The 18,501-nt window shown below is 39.0% G+C and overlaps 1 protein-coding gene and 1 pseudogene across 1 annotated transcript in view; both read right to left on the reverse strand.

The window, feature by feature from the left end:
• LOC144232405 (5-hydroxytryptamine receptor 3E-like) overlaps positions 1–17,697 on the reverse strand; it is a 42,626-nt pseudogene extending 24,929 nt beyond the window's left edge.
• BICC1 (BicC family RNA binding protein 1) overlaps positions 1–18,501 on the reverse strand; it is a 290,122-nt gene that overhangs the window by 159,292 nt on the left and 112,329 nt on the right. The gene's annotated exons all lie outside the window — the stretch shown is intronic.

Genomic DNA, 18,501 nt, shown 5'->3' on the forward strand with positions numbered 1-18,501 from the left:
TCAAAGGAGGATGCTTCAAAACAATGAATGTTGCCAAATCCTCATGGATGCATGTAGTCACCCTTTAAAGGAGAATATTATCCCTCCCTCAAATGTTTTGTCCTGATCTGACAGTGGCACTATCATAGTCTTCAGAAAACTGACTGACCGTAGGGCTTTCAACTCCCCAGCTTTCAGTTGAGAGAGCCAACTTAGCTTCTCTCAGTAATGATTAGGTGAGAAAGCCAAAATTTCATTCAGTGGTCTCCAAGAGAAGAGAGACCTGGTTTACAAGTCACATTAGTAAATATCACCTGGGAAACATTAAGGTATAAGAATAATACAAATGAATGGTCCATATTTTAAGAAGCAAAAGTGTCTTTGCTGATTTGTCCAATTAAATGTTGGGCTGTACACTCAACCACACTTTCCTGCAAGACCACTCACTGCACAGAAGACAAGACAGATAAGTGGAATCAAAATGGTGACTGTATAGCCCAGACATGAGGGCAAGGCTTTGCAAAAAGTCTTAAGTCACCAGGAACTCATTACAGAAAAAGTTCCATGGAGTTCCAGGAATAACGCCAGCTTAGAACTCATCTCTCTGACCTCCTCCTCTGCCCAGAGTGACCAGAGTCACTAATGCTCCAACACAAAACACAAAACACACAGATGCAATAAACATGTCAGGAAAGACAGGCTAAGTTCTCCATGTGACCATACTCTGCTCCTGCCCACCAGCATCTTTCACAGTGTGGAGCTAAGAAACCACAGAAAGAAGCTGCCATTCATGTTATGAACCCCTGAAATGCAGAGCCTAGCCCACTCCTCACAAAATGCAGAGAATTCCTTGTACTTCTAAGCATTCAAGCACCTACCAACTACTTAATAATCTTAGAGTGACCAGTTACTGTTCACTTAAATGTGTAACACTAGACTCTAAGAGCTCTGGTTATTCTAGTTTTACTGTAAATTTGCAACAATGTTACCACAATTTCAAATTTTATCTTTCTAGCGAAATATTTTTTTTTAAATGTTTTTTATTTATTTCTAGGAGAGAGAGAGAGAGACAGTGTGAGCAGGGGAGGGTCAGAGAGAGAGGGAGTCACAGACTGAAACAGGCTCCAGGCTCTGAGCTGGCAGTCAGCACAGAGCCTGACGCGGGGCTCGAACCCACGAACCGCGAGATCATGACCTAAGCGAAAGTCAGACACTTAACCGACTAAGCCACCCAGGCGCCCCATCTAGCGAAATATTTTCTATCTGTTATTCAATATTAGATTTTTCTCCCTATATTTTTAAATAAATATATGCCCACCTTAATATCAAAATATCAATTTGGGTGGGATGCTATTTCACAGCAAAAATCTCTTAAATTAGCACAAAAATGTCAATATACTGAGCGCCACTGAATTATACACTTAAACATGGTTAAAGTGGTAAATGTTAATTATGTGCATTTTCCCCAAAAAGAAACAAAAAAACTCTTAAGTGAGGTTCTCTCCATATAACTACATTATTAACCATATGGCCAATTTATTCTTCATTGGAAAGTATAAAAGCTATTGGTTTCCTAAAATACAAGTGATAACCTTCACTGTATTTAAACATAAAATTACAATTGATTGGTCTCTGTAAGACTATCTGACTAGCCAGGGCATGAAGGCACCACCATAACATTTCCTTTCAGCTGCTGTCATTGCTTGAAACTATTCAGCAACAGTGTTCATTCAGGGAAAGCAAAAAATCAACCTAGATGGCGCCAAATCATCCCGTAACATCAGGAAGACAAACATCTGTCTGTGAATTTGCAAAAAGCCCTAGAAAAATTCCAACATGAAGAAAGGGCATGACAGCAAAACCACAATCCAAGTGTTGCCCTGATTTAAAAGGCAAACAAAACCCTGATAATGAATAGCAGCCATCACATGACAAAGATTTTGTAAAAATCATTTTCTGGGGATCAGGCTATTTAGATTGGGCTAAATCTTTCCCTCCCTCTTCCACCCCCTCTCCCACTTTGGTTGCTCTGTAAAAAGAAATTATTTACCAACTGTCTTGAAATCATAGGTAATAGAATAATATATCAAATGAGATGCTTCATTATTCCTGCTGAGGCTTGGCTCTAAGGAATGTATTATTGTTTTGGAAGAACTGTAAAAGAATTCCAATAATGACAAACGAAGGAAAATATAATTATATCCTTAATGGGTAGTATTCCTTAAATGTATTGGTCTAAGTGGGAGTGTAAATAATTGCTTTTGAAGGTTGAAATAAATACTTAAGAAAGCTTCTAGTCTATTCAAAGTGAATTATTAAAATTTAGCTGTATTCTGAAATTACTTTGAAAAATTTAAAAAAAATTTTTTAAAGTTCTTTTGTATTTGATGTGTTCATCATTTAACAAGCCTTTCCCCATTTCAATACCTTGTTTCTTTCGTAGTTGTATCATGATCATTATTCTATTTGCTTATTTTCTTATATTTTGTAAGTATACTTCAGTAAAATTTCCATTTGTTCCATAATGGCAGAACTCATGTCTGATTTATTCACCACTGTATTCCTAAGCCCAATACAATACTAAAAGGCTCAAAAAAAATCTTTTTAATGAGTAAATTCTTCACTTCATTCATCTGATCCACAATTATGTACTGAGCAACTTTATTACATGGCTACAACAACCTAAGATTTCACAAATGTCTATAAGCTACATTTTGGTCTCTGGGATTCAAGAACTCAGAGAAAGGAAAGAAAGACAGGCTGCAGTTTCTTTACATCTAATGAGTGAAAACACCTTAAAATTTTACATGTGAAGAAGCCACAATATAGCTTTCCTTAATGTGAATTAAGACTAGTTATTCCATTTCATGACAGCCCTACCTGATACAGGTAAACATTTAGTACAAACACTCTACGATATGATTCTTTCTACAAAACTAATACCTTTCAGTATCTAAATAGTAAACAAAATCTGCAAGAAATGCTGTCACTAAACAGAGACAGGCATTGTGTCATGAGTCTAGAATGAAAACTACACTGTGGATTCTTTTTCTCACCAATCCTTTCTGAGCCACTTATATTGCTTAACTTAACATATTGCCTCCACCAGAAAAGGAAACACAAACTAATGTTTTCTTATGCTTAATGAAAAATTGCTATTTCTGTTTAAAATTTAGTTAACAAGTGCTAGTTGTGAGGCTGGGAGAAAATCTTGAATCCTTTCTTGTACCTGACCCCATTTCTCATTTCTCCCATGGTTTCCAGGAAGGCTAACCTAAAAAATTTCAACAGGGGGCTTGCTTATCAAAACTGCTTTAACAGTTGAAGGCCTTCCTGCTGCCCTATCTTACTGGGAAGTTTAGGAAAATAAAAGCCTTGGCAAATTTAAGAGTGCTACATAAATCTCACATGAAGAACAAATCTGTTCTGTGAGCTGCTATTTGGACCCTGCTTTGATTTACTGGGAACACTTACAATATGAATACGGATCTTTCTTCTGTGCACTAAAAACAGAGCATCAGAGCTTTAGAGACCAGATGGTTCTGGCCCTCCCTTAATAATAAAGAACCAGAAACTTAGAAGCGATACCTGGCACTGGGATTATCTCCTCCTTCACCCTCATCCAATGCTCTTTTCACAACAACTTACTGCCAGTAAACTGGTACAGTAGCCTGGAGCCTCCTTTTTCATTACCAATATGCCACAAAACCACTGGGGAGGCTGATGTGACACACACAGCTTTTGGAGGAAGGAACTTTCAAGTCTATGAACTCTGGGTGACCACATATTGATGCATATGTGTCAGTGAGACACTGTTCTATGTCCTGGAAGCTCTGAGACCAAAAGGAGGGTGGGAGAATTAGGGGAGAGGACCCGAGACAGGAAGAGAGAAGGCAAGAGTACAATAAATCAAGTGTTCTTCCTTAACTGCAGCTTGAGTTGTTTCAAATTCCGACCCACATTTCCTAATAGGATATTTTCTAGCCATCCAAATGGTCTTTTAAAAATCTTGCTATAATTACTTACCATAAAACACAACTGTTATTTTCTGTCATGTTAAGGCGATGGGAAAGAAAAAAAAAAAAACCCTCCTAGCTTATAGGTAATTTTACATGAAGCATCTTACTATTTCTAGAATGCATGTGATTCCTAATAAGTCATAATTTCTCCAGCCCTGATCTTTCTCCTGAGCACTCTACCTACATATCCACCATGACTTCAAGTCAACATTTTTCTCTTGAATAGCCTTCCTCCTAGATGTTACTATGCCTGTCCTTTTCATATTAGAAACTTTGAAGCCATCCTTAATTCCTCTGTGTTCCTCTTCATTCCACCAGATCTTACCAATATTCCTCATTCCTGTAAGTCATGGGGATGAAAGGCACAGCATAGGGAATATAATTAATGATGTTATAACAGTACTCACTATATGATGACAGATGGTAGCTACACTTGTGGTGAACACAGTACAACACAGAGTTGTCAAATGACTATGTTGTATACCTGAAACTAATACAACATTATGTAAATATTTCAATTAGAAAAAAATAATTTAAAAATTTTGCATTCCTATTTCCTCATGTCCATCCTTTTATCTTTCTGTCTGTCTCATACCTCCCCAAAGTTCTCAGGCCTTCTTCCCCTTACAGGCACTATTTAAGTGACTTCTCCCGGACACCACAACACTAAGTTATTTGACCCCCATCTAGTCCATTGTGCCTATACTAATTTGTCAGTTACAACATCCAGACCTATAGATTCCCAATAAGTACCGCCACTCACAGTCAACAACTAATAGAATCTACTTTCTTATCATGTCCCTGCAGAGGCCTAAAAGTGCTCTGCATCCCATTTTCACTAAAAGCCTTCACACCAGTAATGATACGTGCCTCCCACTACTCATCTCAGCAGGCCAGTGGGCTATAGAAAGGGGAGTTCATAAGTAGTCTTCAAAAGACTCTCACTGCCTCAGAGCAAAGGGCCATGAAGCCACAAGCTAAAAGCAGAGCCTGCATGAGGAAGGAAGCCAATGCACTTCAGACCAAAATGGTAGATTCTTGTGGTTGAGACATGAAACGTTCCTTAAGCCAGCTCAAGAAAGAACTGGCAGCTCCTGAATCAAGAGCTGCTTGGATTTTTCTTTTTATCCTCTTTTGCCAAGTAAAGCTAAAATAGTTTTGGATCCAAAATCAAAGTTCAACATGCCCTGATAATTCTTTATTGATAGCAAACCTCATCCAGCCACAGCCTATCATTCCCTGACAATTTTCATTTTCATAACAAAGGAATAACAGTATTTCTAATAGTAATAAACTATCTATTGCATGAGAACTTAACACCATCAACACCACCTTTAGAAAAAAATGAAAGGAAGAAAAAAACTCCACTAAGGGAAGAAAATAATTTTACTATAAAATGCAAAAAAATAAACATGTCTGAATAAACAAATGGAATCTTTTCTCAACATAATAAGAATCCAGAAATACTATCCCCAAATAAAAATTATAATCATTCATGTCTAAACTAAGAAGATTTGAGAACAGTATTGTTTTTTTTCCAGGCAACTAAAAACATGGAGTTCCATCCTAAAACGATAAAACTCTGCAGCCTTTCCTTAAGCACTGACATGGAAGGGTCTCTCTGAAGAATCACATAATCTCTCACCCAATGCTTTTCAATTTCAAATGATTTTAAACTGTTCAATTTCAACTGATTTTAACATCAAATCTATGAGGAATTGTCCCCATTTTGTAAGTAGGAAAATGGAATCTCAAATGACAAATGACTTGCCCAAGATTTCACAATTGGTTAATGGGCTGGGATTCAACAGATCTCTAGGCTCCCGGTTTAGTGTTCTTTTTAATATTGATCTCTCTTACTTGTTTCATTTGCTGATTGCTTCAAAATGAGAGTATGGCATTGAATCAGGGGAAGGAAAAAGGGATAAAGAGGAGAAGGTATGATAAAATATGATAATATATCATATATATGATAAAATATACATATATTATATACATGTCACATATATACAATACAATATAGTCACTTCTGGAACACTCAAACTTTAAAGACTGTCTTATCATCTCAAACAAGTGCTCCCTAAGAAGCTCCAAAGCATCTTTTTTGTGTGTATTGGCAGAGTAAGGAATAAGATAGGTCTATCTCATTGTTTTGATCTGTTTTAAATATCAATATTTAATATACTGTGTTTTTCCACTAACAACAAACACATGAGATTTTTATTTTTCCTGAATGAGCACAAAGGTTTTTAAAAGATGTGACTTATCTGTGTAATGAAAAGAAAAACGGTGAATTGAATTTCCTCCCCAGCTTAAACAATTAGACAGTTATAAGACTTGGACAAATTGCTTAAATTCTCTAGGCCTTTCTTCATCTGTATGCTAAACTAGGAAATCTCTATGATCCCTTTAAGTCCTACAATATCATGCATGATTCTAAGAAGTTAATCCCAGTCATGCGCACAAAGCAATGTGTTAGGCCCCAAAATAACTGAAACTAGTTGGACTCAATTAAAGTTCAGAAACTAGTTGGACTATTAGTATATTAACTCAAAGAAGGGAACAGCAGGTAAGCAAATTAACTTTTTAATAAAATCCAAAGTGATGCAGATATGTAAATGCCACATATAAACAAATGAAAACTGTCAATGTAGAATGGGCCAGTCTAGAGAATGCCACAAAATGGTGGGGCCAGAGCATGCCACAAAATGGTGGGACTTTTAGCTATACAGCTAGAAAGATCAGAGATCAAGATGAGAAAACGACTTTCTATGTGGGTAGATATTTTTATTTACAGCCATTAGAGTCAAGAATGATCATGGTTTGGGGATGCAACTGGCTGATATGAACCAGTTAAAATTATACAACTGGAATGGTTTGAGGAGCAATGGGAGACAAAATTATATAAGCAGGAAGGAACCAAATATAATTAACGTTCAATGCCAAAGACGGAAAGTTAGCTTTATCTGGGAGGCTATGGAGAAATGTTAAAGAAATTCAGAGCACAGATATAAAATAACAGTTGTGTTTTAGGAAAGAATCATATACTCTGAAATGATTTACACTCTCATCCCTATCATGAGACCCATTGAGGAAAAATACTTTTTATTAAAAATAATTAAAAATAGGGGCGCCTGGGTGGCTTAGTCGGTTAAGCGTTCGACTTTCACCTAGGTCATGATCTCACGGTTCGTGGGTTCGAGCCCCGCATCGGGCTCTGTGCTGACTGCCAGCTCAGAGCCTGGAGCCTGTTTCAGAGTCTGTAACTCCCTCTCTCTCTGACCCTCCCCTGCTCACGCTGTCTCTCTCTCTCTCTCTCTCTCTCCCAGGTCATAATAACACATTAAAAAAAAATTTTTTTTTTAAATAATTAAAAATATTTTTAAGGGGCACCTGGGTGGCTTAGTTGGTTAAGCATCTGACTTCGGCTCAGGTCATGATCTCACGGTTTGTGGGTTCAAGCCCGGCGTTGGCTCTGTGCTGACAGCCAGCTCATAGCCTGGAGCCTATTTCATATTCTGTGTCTCCCTCTCTCTCCGACCCTCCCCTGCTTTCTCTCTCTCTCTCAGAAATAAATAAAACATTAAAATTTTTTAAAATATTTTTAAAAATATTTTTTGAAAGTATAAACTATATCACATCCAGCCTCAAAACAAATCTTGGTTTAGAAATAAAAAGGAATTTCCAAACGAGTCCATGATTGCTGAATTCTACAGACTAAATTTTCCCCAAAAAGTCTGTTTTTCATCAAATGATATTGTGAAGTGCTGCATATTGCAGATTTCCCTAACAAATTCACAAAATGGAAATAACTAGCACATTAGAAGCTGTAAGCAGTTTTATAGGAAAGAATCTTTTTAACTGTATATGACAGCATTACTCAAACTTATCTTGGAACTTTAAAAATATGATATTTATTACCATAATTCAGAAATATAATAATGTTTCACAGTATACCTTCTTGGAAATAATACCAATAAATAACATTTAGTCCTAAGAGAATGATACTCAACAGAAAATGAAATCTGTTAGTAACTGACACAAACACAAATGAAACATAAAATTATTTCCCTTTTATCAGTGTTAGAAACCAACATGAACTTAAAATTTGTTTGCATTTATCATTCTCCACATCAGAGGTTCCCAACTTTGGCTGTAAATTAAAGTCACTGGCAGCCTAAAAAAATTACTAATACCCTAGCTTTATTTCCAGAACAATTAAGTCAGAATCTCTAAGTTCGAGCATCAAGAGTTTTTAAAAGGTCCTCAGGCAAACATACACCAAAGACAGAAACACTGCTATAGATACAGAGTTTACCAACATTAAAATGGTTCACAGTACAGTTTGGAAAATGAGAATGAAAACATGAATTCTAGTTAATTCAACTAGAAAACCATTCCCTGAAAAATTGACTATTGACTATGTTTATTATGCATATGATACTGGATCTCAAATATTCTTGGCTTTCTCTTCTATTTGTCCATCATTATGCTGTTGGCTTCATGCTAATAGTACAAAATGCTAAATTGATAGTAACAGATTTCTTTAAGGGTGTCTTTAATTTTATACAAATAGAATCAAATTTTCTATCATTTGCCAAATTTGAACTGTTGGTCCCAGAAGTTTTAGTTTGATTTCCATAAAACAGCCAGAAGTAAACCTCAAAGCCAAAACTTTTAACTGTCTTCCCGAAAAATACGTTTTTAAAAAATGCGTATCAAATAAGCTTCAGGATTTACTTAAATGATGCTATTTACTTTATAGCCATCATTCCAAACTTGTAAATTTTATCATCCAAAATGCAATGAGGGGATTACAGTAGTTGAAAACTCATAGTTTCAAAGCATAGTTAAAACTAATCTTCCCAGGAATGAGTTTATCATCCAGGAAAGCAGTGAGAAGAAGAAAGTAATAACACATCACTAAACTTACAAAGAATTCAAAAGTTGCAAGATGATTTATGTTGCAAAATGTGTAGTTATCTTTTTAAATTTCATCATCTTTCAGTAGACAATGAATATAGATAACAGGATCTCCTAAATTTAATCTGGATTTCAATTCCTTCTACACACCCTCTCAACCTTTCACTGTGCATAAGTAACTTAGATGAAATGATAAAATGATATATATATCACTTTTAACTCATTTGATTTCTAGACCATACGACGGAGAAATGGTCTCCCTGTCCCTTGATTTGCCTTTGCAAAGGCACTTAGTTGGTTCTTTCTGCCAGGAATGCTTTTCCATTTTGCTTCCATTAAGACACTAAAGTCATGAAATCACAGGTCTGGAAGACATCTTAACGTAATCTAATTCCTGCTCTCTGCCAGAAATTTTTCCACAAAGTTTATCTAATCTTACCCAATATACTCAACATACTCATTTTACCTACCCCTCATGTCCTTACTCAAATACTTCCCCCTCTAGAGTATGACCTTCTTAAGGACAGGGGCTATATGGCCACCTTTTCCATCTACAATCCTGCACTTGGACAGTGCCTAGCTCCCAGGGAAGGCAGTGAATATATCATGAGTAGCATCTTATTGTAAGGCCATTACACAATTATTTACTCTAGCCCCTTCTTACAAGCATTTCCCCCTTTTGCTTGAAAACTCTTTGAAGGTGGTAATTATTTCTTCTTTAGTAGTCCCATGGACCCTAGAAGGCAACAGGAGAGTTTTTAGATTCACAGATCATGAGGTAGCTCATCATATTTTTAATGTTGAGAGGAATACTAAAGTAGAGTGGTACTCAAATGAGACAAAACATATCCGTGTTCTCAATAAGTACTGAAATATACTATTTCCTCAATTTTGTTAATATCTCCCTCTCAAGGTACTGACTGAAGACAAGAAAACAGGCTCTTCAAACCTGCACCGAGGGAATACGCAAAGCTTCTCAAGCAGCACCCCCTGTTGACTTACGACCATTGTCTTCAAAGATCCCACTTAACAAGAAGTTCTATTTAAGAAAACAACTTCAAGCTAAGTTAAACGTTTTCTCATTCACAGAGGATTAAGGTTTCCTGGTAACTCCACAGTAAACAGGCACATAGGAATTGAAACTGGGGTGGTTTTTTTTCACTCTCAAAAAAGTATCTGATGGTAAAGTCAAGAAAAAACTGAGAAACACTGAAGCTTCTACAGATTTGTCAATAGTTGGTTTCATCTCTGACTAAATTCCTTCATTCCCCACCTATCATCACTTTAACCATTAAGAAGTAGAAAATTTGAATGACTGACTAATAATCTAGGGTGACCAAAGTACTAAAACTAGTGAATACTAAGAAAGAAAACACATTATTTACACACTTCTCCTAGCATTCTGATTACATCAAAAGAAGAAAAAAGAAAGGCAATGTAATCTATTTTTTACCACTTAGTGTCAAAAGACAGCTCTTTTAAGAAGGAATTTATACTCAAAGAAATTAAAAAAAAAAAAAAAACTGCAAAAGAACTAGNTACAAAATAAGAGAATAACATTCAGGGTATTTAATAATTTAACTCAAGGATCATGTTACATAAAGAGACACAGAGTAACAAAGAGTTTTCCTCAACCACAATTAAGAAAAACAGAAAATGTTTCATGCTGTACTAATCCCTCTGCATGTTGGCTGACTACAACTTCCCACAAATGGTGTAATACCGACTAAAACAATATTTATGTCAATAGCCAAGAAGGAGGAAATCTCACAACAAAATCTTTTTGGAAAACAGGGACAGCACAAGCTTTTTCCACCTAAGATATTAATAGCAATGACCTTTCCTTGAATAATGCTGGCAGCTGACTAGCAAAAAGAAATACCCTAAATAAGAATACTATTAATATATAGTACATATATACAGAAAGAGTGTTCATCATACACTGGTGGAGTTTTTTTCATGCTTTAAAAAGCACACCTATGGTATTGCTACTATATACATATTTTAATAACTGGTTTTAAGGAAATGTCCTTATGCCTCATCTAAAGAGGACCGCTCCTTTAAATTTTTAAATTTTTAATGTTTATTTATTTTTGAGAGAGAAAGACACACACAGAGGGAGAGAGGGAGGGAGGGACAGAGAGGCAGAGAGAGAGAGGGAGACACAGAATGCAAAGCAGGCTCCAGGCCCTGAGCTGTCAGCACAGAGCCCAACATGGGGCTCAAACTCATGAATCGAGCTGAAGTCAAATGCTTACCCAACTGAGTCATCTAGGCATCCCAAACATAAAATTTAATTTGTGCCATTCATTGAGGAATTAAACTACTCTATGCATACACACCAAATTTTGTTAAATGTGAATGCCTAAACCTTTTGAAGAGAGGGCAACTGTACAATTATTCAAGTAACTGACTGGTTTTATGTGTTTTAGTCCAAATCTTCATTACAGGGCCTCACGATTTCTCAACTACATCAGAAGGGGTGAAGCTACAAGCACAACTGCAGATCAGAATCTGAGAAGAAGCACAAACTGTGCCCACTCTCTGTAGGGGCATCTCTTACTTCCAGCTGATCTGCTTATCTCTGGCTTTTGCTCCATGTTCCCTTCTGTGGATGGGCTGCTTCTGCTTACTCACAGCTGCTTCTCCCTTATCATTCCAGATTTTCCATGTCCAACTCAGTGCCCCTGGCTTCTCCCTCACCCCATGCTGACATCATGAACTTTCCCACTGTTCCCACTACGACTCTGGGTCTTAGTTTCCCAACTTGTTAGAGATGAATCTCATTAGGTGAGTGTTCAGAACCCATCACACTGGTCATGGCCAGTGTCTACAGAAAGTCCATCACTGGATCTAATACCCACATCTAGACCCTTCAGTGGTGGCTAGACGAGCTGGGATGCAGGGTAAAGTAGTGCAAAACATGGCTTGCTCCTCTTCTTTTTCACAGTAGGCTTTGTAGGAAGGCACAGTCTACTGTCAAAAGTATGGTTCAGACACTCAAGCAAGGTTAAGAGTTGAATTACCTGAAGAATAAATTCCAAAATAACGTATCCTTTTAAAAAAAAAATTTTTTTTTAACTGTTTTATTTATTTTTGAGAGAGAGATAGTGACAGCATGAGCAGGGGAGGGTCAGAGAGAGAGAGGGAGATACAGAATCTGAAACAGGTTCCAGGCTCTGAGCTAGCTGTCAGCATAGAGCCCGACACAGGGTTTGAACCCACGAACCGTGAGATCATGACCTGAGCCGAAGTCAGATGCTTAACCAACTGAGCCACCCAGGCACCCCAATGTATCTTTCCTAAAAGAGAATGCAAAATATTAAACACATCAAGAAAAAAGTTATTCTTAAAAAGAGAGAGAAAGTGAGAGAGAGAGTCCCAAAGTTCAAGAAAGGGCTGATTCAGGAGATTACAAGAAACCATTATTTTAACTCTTAAAATAGCAAACTATCGAAGGTACAAACTTCACAATCAACTTAATGTGATTTTGAAATCTGATTGTATAAACAAGATATAAAAGACTACAGGCCGGCAAGATGGTGGAGAAGTAAGGAGCTCCGTACATTTCGCCTGCACCCATCTCTCAAACAGAGAAGGCCTGAAGCCAAAGGACACTGAGCCACAGGAGTTTGGGAAGAGAAAGAGACAGAGTACACTGGGAAGGAAACCTCATAAGTGCGTGAGTGCGAACTAGGGAAGATAAAAGCGGGACAGGACTGGAGATACTGAGGGAGGGGAGGGAACCCGGCTTGGGGCAGCTGCCTTGAGTGATGAGCCATGTTGAGCCTAGCGAGTCCAGGGGAAAGGAAAGAGAAGCTGAGACTGCTCATAGAACCTTCCCTGGAGAAGAGAAAAACCTCGGCTTGTAAAGAGTGTTTTTAGTTCTGGCTGGGGTGCTGGCTTTGAACTAGGTGCCCCGGTCTCAGAGGGCGCCAGTAAAAACTGCTCTCTTGCGCTCCCGACACCATCCCTGACCGCTGCTCTGACACTGCAGGCTTGAGGATGGGTTCCCCAAGACTGACCCTCAGACAGGAAGGCTGAGGCGGACTGCAGATCCCAGGTTGTATCCCTGCTTGACTACAGCGAATCTGAGGCTGCGACACTTCCCCCACTCCACACTCGACCCCCAGCAGCAGGGAAGCAGCGACCTGCAGGACTGTGGGACCTGGAAAGGAGGTGGGGCGTGGGGCATAGAACTCAGCCCACATTGGCTACGTCCTCAGCACAGGGAGATCTGACCCAAAGGAGTGATTTGCAACACCTGGCTGAGAAGGGACAGAGGCCATGGCATTTTTCTCCCCACAACCACCAAGGCCAGGCCTCAGGGAGGGGCTAGCAGGAGCCAATGGAGGCGCGACCTGCCTACACCAAACCTCACCAGTCCCTTCTAGAGAGCTGTTTTTTTTTTTCTTTTTTCTTTTTTTTTTAACCTAAGGCTGGAGCTTGACCAGCATGGATGCATGCCATGATTAATCCTAGATAATTCTCTCTATTCAGATATAATCTCCCTTTTCTCATTCATTACCCACCACTCTGCTAGTTGGAGCACTGTGGTCACTGGATGGCTTAAACAGTCACATTTAATCCAATCTCTAGATGTACGATCTACACCTCCACCACTACCTTTTTCTCCCTCTCTGGAGTAATCAGACTATATAGCCTCTGAGTTACTCTTAGTCTCTCTGCCTGATCATTTCATTTCCAATTTCACTTCCTCCCTGCCCTGTCAATCCTCTCTTTATATATGCACTTCCATCAGCACTGCACACACCTGGCTCTTTATTTGTAGCTGGGAGTTCTGGTTTTATGCCTTTAGACTGTCCTTTGTCTTTTTTCTTTTTTTTTTTCAGTCTTTTATTAATTTTTATTTTTATTACTTGTCTTCCCTCCTTCCTCTTTTTTTGCTTTTTTGTATTGTTTTGTTTTTGTCCTCTACCCTTTTTTTCTTTTTCTTTTTCCCTTTCAGTTTGCATGTATATTGGTTTGTCTGTCTGTTTGTGCACCTTTGTTCCCTGTGTGGCTGTCTGTTTTCTTTTCCACGGCTACCTCAAGAAACAAGCCAAAGTACACATGGTGGAGAGTCCCAAATACCACTAAGAGTAGGGAAACAAATAACCAAAGTCTCAACAAGAGAAACCAAGAGAGACCATTAAAAGAACACTTACAGAATGGACAGGCCCTGAAAAGTCAAAGAGCCCTCTTTAAAACAGCAGAAATCGCAGGGGCAGAGTGTACAACAAGCTTGTAAAATTAACAAGAGATAGAAAACTAACCAAAATGATGAAACAGAAGAAATCTCTCCCAAAGAAATTCCAGGAAGAAATGACAGCTAAAGAACTGCTCAAAACAGATAGAAGCAAAATAACTGAACAAGCATTGAGAACAACTGTCATAAAATTAATCACTGGGCTTGAAAAAAGCATGGAAGATATCAAAGAAACAACTGCTACAAAGACTATGGAGCTTAAAAATAGTTAAGATGAATTACAAAATGCTATAAATGAGATACATAATAAAATGGAGCCATCCAATGCACGGATTGAAGAGGCAGAAAGGAGAATAAGTGATTGAGAACACAATTATAGAAAAAGAGGAAGATGAGAAAAAGAGAGATAAACGGATCCAGGAACATGAAAGGAGAGTTCGAGAGCTCAGCAATACAATCTAAAGGAACAATATCTGTATCATAGGAATTCCAAAAGAGGAAGAGACAGGGAAAGGTGCTGAAGGAGTGCTGGAACAAATTATAGCAGAGAACTTCCCCAACCTGGGGAGCGAAGTAGACGTGGAAATTCAAGACGCACAGAGAACTCCCTCAGACGTAACTTGAATCAATCTTCTGCATGACATATCATGGTGAAATTGGCAAAATACAAGGACAAAGAGAAAGGTCTGAAAGCAGCTAGGGATAAAATGGCCCTAACATACAAAGGGAAACCCATCAGAGTGGTGACAGACCTATCTACTGAAACTTGGCAGACAAGAAAGGAATGGCAGGAAATCTTCGATGGGATGAATAGAAAAAATATGCAGCCAAGAATCCTCTATCCAGCAAGCCTGTCATTCAGAATAGAAGGAGAGATAAAAGTCTTTCCAAATAAACAAAAATTGAAAGAATTTGTCACCACTAAACCAGCCATACAGGAAATCCTGAGGGGGACTCTCTGAGGGAAATGTTGCAAGGAACGCAAGACACTAGAGACACCACCACAAGCATGAATCCCACAAACGACACAATGACTCTAAACCCATATATTTACATAACAACACTGAATGTAAACGGGCTGAATGCTCCAATCAAAAGACATAGGGTAGCAAAACGGAAAAGAAAATACAATCCATCTATTTCCTGTCTACAAGAAACTCATTTTTGACTGGAGGACACCTTCAGATTGAAAGTAAGGGAATGGAGAAATATCTATCATGCTACTGGAAGTCAAAAGAAACCTGGGGTAGCTATACTTATACCAGATAAACTGGACGTGAAAGTAAAGACAGTAACAAGGGATGAAGAAGGGCATTATATAATAATTAAAGGGTCTATCCATCAGGAAAAACTAACAGTTATAAATGATTATGCACCAAATATGGCAGCACCTGAATATATAAAACAATCACAAATAGAAACAATCTTATGGATAAGAACTGCTAATAGCAGGGGACTTTAATACTCCACCTACAGCAATGGATAGATCAACTAGACAGAAAATCACTAAAGAAACAACGGACCCGAAGACATGCTGGACCAGATGGATTTGAAAGATATATTTAGAACTCTACATCCTGAGGCCATGGAATTCACTTTCTTCTCAAGTGCATATGGCACATTCTCAAAGACAGATCACATACTGGGACATAAAACAGCCCTCACTAAATATAAAAGAAGTGAGATCACACCATGCACACTTTCAGATCACAATGCTATGAAACTTGAAATCAATCACAGGAAGAAGTCGGGAAAACCTCCAAAAACATGGAGGTTAAAGAACACCCTACTAAAGAACGAATGGGCCAATCAGGCAATTAGAGTAGAAATTTAAAAATATATGGAAACAAATGACGACAAAATCACAACAATTCAAACTCTATGGGATGCGGCTAAGGCAGTCCTAATAGGAAAGTACACTGCACTCCAGGCTTACTTCACGAAATTAGAAAAAGCACAAGTGCAAAAATCTAACAGTGCACCTAACGGAACTAGAGGGAGAGCAACAAGAGCACCTCGAACCCAGTAGGAGAAGAAAAATAATAAAAATCAGGGCGGAAATAAACAACAGTTGAAAAGATCAACGAAACCAAGAGTTGGTTTTTTTGAAAAAATAAACAAAACTGACAAACCTCTAGCTAGGCTTCTCAAAACGAAAAAAGAATACTCAAATAGACAAAATCATGAATGAAAAAAGGACTTATTAAAACCAACCCCTCAGATGTACAAGCAATTATCAGGGAATACTATGAAAAATTATATGCCAACAAACTATACAACTTAGAAGAAATGCACAAATTCCTAAACACACACTCACTACCAAAATTCACACAGGAAGAGAGAAAATTTTAATAGACCCATAAATAGTGAAGAAATTGAATCAGTTATCAAAAATCTCCCAACAAATAAGAGCCCTGGGCCAGATGGCTACCCTGGGGAATTCTACCAGACATTTAAAACAGAATTAATAACCATTCTTCTCAAGCTATTCCAAAAAATAGAAATCGAAGGAAAACTTCTGGACTCATTTTATGAAGTCAGCATCACTTTGATTCCCGAGCCACATGGAGACGTCGCAAAAAAAGAGAACTACAGGCTAATATCCTTGATGAATACAGAGCAAAAATCCTCAACAAGATACTTGCAAACGGAATCCAACAGCACATAAAAAGAATTATCCACCAAGATCAAGTGAGATTCATTCCTCCATTATAGGGCTGGCTCATTAATCACAAATCAATCAATGTGAGACATCACATCAACAAAAGAAAAGCTAAAAGTCATATGATCCTGTCAATAGATGCAGAAAAAGCATTTGACAAGATATAGCATCCCTTCTTAATAAAGACCCTCGAGAAAGTCGGGATAGAAGGAACTTACCTAAACATCATAAAAGCCATCTATGAGGAGCCCTCGGCTAACATCGTCCTCAATGGGGAAAAACTGAGAGCTTTCCGCCTAGATCAGGAACACGGCAGGGATGTCCACTCTTACCACTGTTGTTTAACATAGTGCTGGAAGTCCTAGCATCAGCCATCAGATAACAAAAAGAAATAAAAGGCATCAGAATTGGTAAAGAGCAGGGGACAAGATGGGGTGGAAGTAAGGAGCTCCATACTTGCACTCGCGCCCATACATCACACGGAAAAGATCTGAAGCCATTGGAAACCTTACAAAACCTGAGAGACTGGGAGAAAAAGGATGCAGAATCCACTGAGAAAGCCTTCTAACGTGAGTGCAAACTGGGGAAGATAAAATCGGGCCGAGATCGGAGACTCCAGGGTCGGAGGCGATCCCCCTCTATCCTCTACGGGGAGTGACAAGGGAAAAAGAGAGAGTCCGAAACAGAAAAACCTCCGCTCGGGGCATAGAAAGACCATACTTGCCAAATACCTGCACGCCAGGTCCCCACGCACCAACTGGTCCCGGGCGGGGGGGTTGGCTGAGTGCACAGACTGCTTCTTCGTGCTTGCTCCTGGCAGGCTGTAGTTCAGAGTAGCAACGCGCCTGCCGCCATTGTCCTCCCAGCGGGCTTGGGTCCCTGAAAGAGCCGCGCGTGGACACCATGCGTCCGCGCTCCTAGCTGGCTGGAACTCTAGAGGGAAGGCAAAGAGCTAAAGACTGGGAAATTTGCCTGTGAGATCGTGTATCGGGTGACGAGACATAGAGGGACCTGGTTTTCCTCACTCCAGTGGGCTCTGCACACCCGGCAGACAAGCCCCCACCCTTGCTCCCCAGCCCGACCCAGAGAAGGAAGCAGCAATTCTGACTCCAACCCCAGAGCCAGGCGGGAGGCCTGGAATTGCCCCGAGGGGATTGTCTGGGAAGTTGTGTCTAAGGCAATTTCAGCGGGGCACGCGACTGGGATTTGGAGATTGGGACTGGCCTGGGTTGAAGAGTGCAACCAACTTTGGCTGTGCCCCCGGTACGGGGAGTTTATATGCCCAAAAAAGTGAGGTGCAGTGCTTGGTTCAAGAAGGGACTGGAACACCATCACTCTCCTCCCCACAACCTCCAAGGCAGAACTCCCGCCTGAGGCATTGGATCACACCGTGCCCATCCCTGATTGAGAGCTGCCCTCCTCCCATTTTTTTTTTCCTTTTTTTCTTCTTTCTCTTTTCTCTCTTTTTTTCCCAGAACACTGACCTGATTAATTCTGGTCGCTGGCTTGCTTAAACAATCACAAGGAGTTCATTCTGTAGATATAAATTCTACCTACCGACATCTTCATCTCTTTCTCTCAGAAGTAATTGGACTATATAGTTTCTCTGGATAATACCAACATCCTTCTCTCACCTGTCCAACCATATTCTACCCTTTACCTCTTTGAAAAAAGCTTCTTATCCCTTCTGCCTGTTCATTCTATTTCCA

This window comes from Crocuta crocuta, unplaced genomic scaffold (genome assembly GCF_008692635.1).
Source record: "Crocuta crocuta isolate KB4526 unplaced genomic scaffold, BGI_CrCroc_1.0 scaffold244, whole genome shotgun sequence".
NCBI classification, from domain to species: Eukaryota; Metazoa; Chordata; class Mammalia; order Carnivora; family Hyaenidae; genus Crocuta; species Crocuta crocuta.